The sequence below is a fragment of the Cebus imitator genome, unplaced genomic scaffold, assembly GCF_001604975.1.
Source record: "Cebus imitator isolate Cc_AM_T3 unplaced genomic scaffold, Cebus_imitator-1.0 Scaffold5, whole genome shotgun sequence".
NCBI lineage: Eukaryota > Metazoa > Chordata > Mammalia > Primates > Cebidae > Cebus > Cebus imitator.
In genome coordinates this window covers 13,008,373-13,011,892 of record NW_016107320.1, presented here as the reverse complement: position 1 = coordinate 13,011,892, position 3,520 = coordinate 13,008,373, and the positions used below count along the sequence as shown (strand labels likewise).

Here is a 3,520-nt window from a genome sequence, read left to right as displayed (position 1 = left end):
AGACGGGGTTTCACCATGTTGGCCAGGATGGTCTCGATCTCTTGACCTCGTGATCCACCCACCTCGGCCTCCCAAAGTGCTGGGATTACAGGCGTGAGCCACCGCGCCCGGCCTAAAAATCATCCTTTATAAGTAACTTAAGCTACATGCTGCTGAATTTTTTAATATCTGAGGTTTCAGCATGAATTTGCTTAGCAATAATATAGTGATAATTATGTAACAAATAATTGGGCTTAAATGAAGAGTTCATAATATGAATTGCAAATGTTTTCTAAACTTTGACTTGGGAAAACTATTTTTGTGACAGCTATCCGCTTTTATATGTGTCATGCCTGAATATGTTCATTTATTGTCAGTTTAAAGAAATGTTTATTTCTTACCAACTCATCTTTTCTTTGGTAGCTGGCTTCTCTTACTTCATACAACTCATATGATGTTTTTCTGGAGTAAAGGTCACAATGGTTCTAGACTCTCACAAGTCCACATGTGACATTTCAATATGTTCTCTCATTTTTCTATAGTTTTCTTATTTTTATTCATTAACAAATGTTGGTGAAATACTCCTCCTACTATATGCTGGCAATGCCCTAAGAATTGAAGGTATGGCAATGAATGAAAAGTAGAGATGCCTGCTCTTATCAGTGATGTTTCTAGTAGTCATTTTGCAATGAGATTCTAAATCCAGTTCTGTCTTTGTTGGATATCTGCTATACCTAGTTCTTTGTATCACCTAAACCTTCAGTTAACTGTTACAGCTAAGGATTAGAATATTTAGATTTTAATTTAAGGGTTTTAGTTCATTTTCCTTTTCATTGAATCATGATGACCAAAATTTATTATTTGATTATTTAGGATCTTACAATAGCTTGGGGTAAAGGAACATCAATTTTGACCAAAAGTATAGCTGTAGAAAGTGGCATTGACTGCCTGGAATGTTACTTTCAAAACTGCCTGAAAGTTAAGTCTTGGCAGGAAATCCAGGATTTTTTTCCTGTTCCTTCTCTCTCTTGCTCTCCCTCGCTTCCTTTTCCTCTCCTTCCCTCTGCCCTTCTCTCCTCTCTGACCCATTCCTACCTCTCTCCATCACTCACCTACCTCCTGTCTTTTCCATCTTCCATTCTTCCCTTCTTCTTTCCCTTTCTCCTCTCTCCCCCCTTCTTTCTTCTCTCTCCCCCTCTCTCTTCTCTCTGTCTCCCTCTCCCTCCCTTTCTCCTTCCTTCTCTCTTCCCTTCCTTCAAAGAAGTGAAGAGGTAAGTTTTTGTTAGTTGAATTTTGATTAATTGGATTGTATCACACAAGGAGGCAGTTATAGAAGTTGTACTCCATTCTGACCACAGACCTTCAAAGCCAGAGCTCCCACGGCTCTTGCCTATCGTTAATGTCATGGTTTTGCTAAGCTAGAGATGCATATAAATTAATGTTTCATTACTGCTTATGTTTTTAAATTAGATTTCCTTAACTTGAAGATCTACAGTGCTTCCTTCAGGGCAGTTGTTTTCAGTGTTTTAATATGCAGTACCCTATGCTTACTGGTTGTCCATAGGGGTCCCAGACCTTGGTGTTTAGCATTGTAGAGGACGGAGAAGTGAAAGGGAAGCTCAAAGAAGAGCCCACTGACTTCACTGAACAACTTCCCTCCCCCAGATGCCCCAGGGAGACCTAATGAAAACTGTATTCCTGGAGAAGAATCATATTATTCTCCTGGAGCTGGATTTGCTTCTATGTAGATTTTTTCTTTTACTTTACTTTGTTGTTATGTTCCTTAAAAGCCCACTCATAGGTTCTTTTTTGAGCAAACAAAACCTCCTATAGTTGAGTTCCATGTTTAAGGCCAGGCGTGGTGGCTCCCTCTGTAATATCAGCATTTTGGGAGGCTGAGGCAGGGGATCACTTGAGGTCGGGAGTTCGAAACCAGCCTGGAAAACATGGTGAAACCCTGACTCTACTAAAAATACAAAAAAATTAGCTGGGTGTGGTGGTGGGTGCCTATAATCCCAGCTACTTGGGAGGCCGAGGCATTGGAATCCCTTGAACCTGGGAGATGGGGGTTGCAGTGAGCCAAGATCGAACCACTGTACTCCAGCCTGGTTGATGGAGTGAGACTGTCTCAAAAACAAACAAAAAACACAATATTTTAAGATTTCATCTGCTACTTTCTTCTTAGTACTTGATGTGTAAGTGTTTCTCCCTAATTCCAAGCTGTTTGGACTTCTGAAGAGTGGCTGTTATTTGAAACAACCTAAGTGTATCTTCTCAACGATGAAAATGTGTCCAAACATCTAGGCAGCAGGAGACCTGAGATCACTACTGAAATTGTATATTTAAAAAATCTTCGTGAGCTGTTTTTCCTCCCACCAAATCAGAAACATGTGGCAATGTTTCTGTATGTCTTCCCCCTTGGCAGGTGGAATGCCTCAGGCATGTGAGCATAGGCTCTATTATTCAAACAGTCATTGGTCTCCCATCAGCACCTCAGTGGGCTAATCCACCAAGGCAGAGTCTTATTAACCCTTAGCTTGCCATTTCTACTTATAAAAAGCAGAGTGAGCTGGGCACTGTGGCTCACGCCTGTAATCCCAGCACTTTGGGAGGCCAAGGTGGGTGGATCATGAGATTAGGAGATCGAGACCATCCTAGTCAACATGGTAAAATCCTGACTCTACTAAAAAATACAAAAAATTAGCCAGGATGGTGGCACGCGCCTGTAGTCCTAGCTACTCGGGAGGCTGAGGCGGGGGAATTGCTTGAACCTGGGAGGCAGAGGTTGCAGTGAGCTGACATCGCACCACTGCACTCCAGCCTGGTCACAGAGCGAGACTTCGTCTCAAAAAAAAAAAAAAAAAAAAAAAAAAGGCAGAGTGACTGGATCAGTCCCATGAACACTAAAGTATCAGATTTGGTTCTCTAGACTCAGAGCATTAGGCCTTAAAATTCATAGAACTCTTTATATGCAAAATATTCTCTTTGTACACATTTTCTATTTTTATTTATTTATTTTTTGAGACGGAGTCTCACTCGGTCACCCAGGCTGGAGTGCAGTGGCGCAGTCTCGGCCCACTGTAACCTCCGGCTCCTGGATTCAATCAATTCTCCTGCCTCAGTCTCCCGAGTAGCTGGGATTACAGGCGTGCGCCACCATGCCCAGCTAATTTTTGTATTTTTAGTAGAGACGAGGTTTTGCCGTGTTGGCCAGGCTGGTCTCGAACCCCTGAACTTAGGTGATCCACCCACCTCAGGCTCCCAAAGTGCTAGGCTTACAGGTGTGAGCCACTGTGCCCAGCCCATATTTTTTATTTTTAAAGTTATGAACTTAAGTCATTCAGAAAGTGAAATAAAAATACACAATTTATTACCTTAAAATTTTCTTTCCAACTTTAATGTTAACATTAGTCTTTTGTTCTTTTAGGGACTATGATTTTACTCAATGTTTTTGAAATTTATTTAGGTAATATTATTAAGGGTTTGAAATTCTGACAGATTTGATGTATATTACTAATCTTTTTTCCTTTTTTTTTTTTTT

General features: G+C 40.9%; 1 protein-coding gene across 15 annotated transcripts in view; it reads left to right on the top strand.

Moving 5' to 3' along the window:
• The window catches only part of NSD3 (nuclear receptor binding SET domain protein 3), a 115,307-nt gene that overhangs the window by 38,132 nt on the left and 73,655 nt on the right, over positions 1-3,520 (top strand). The gene's annotated exons all lie outside the window — the stretch shown is intronic.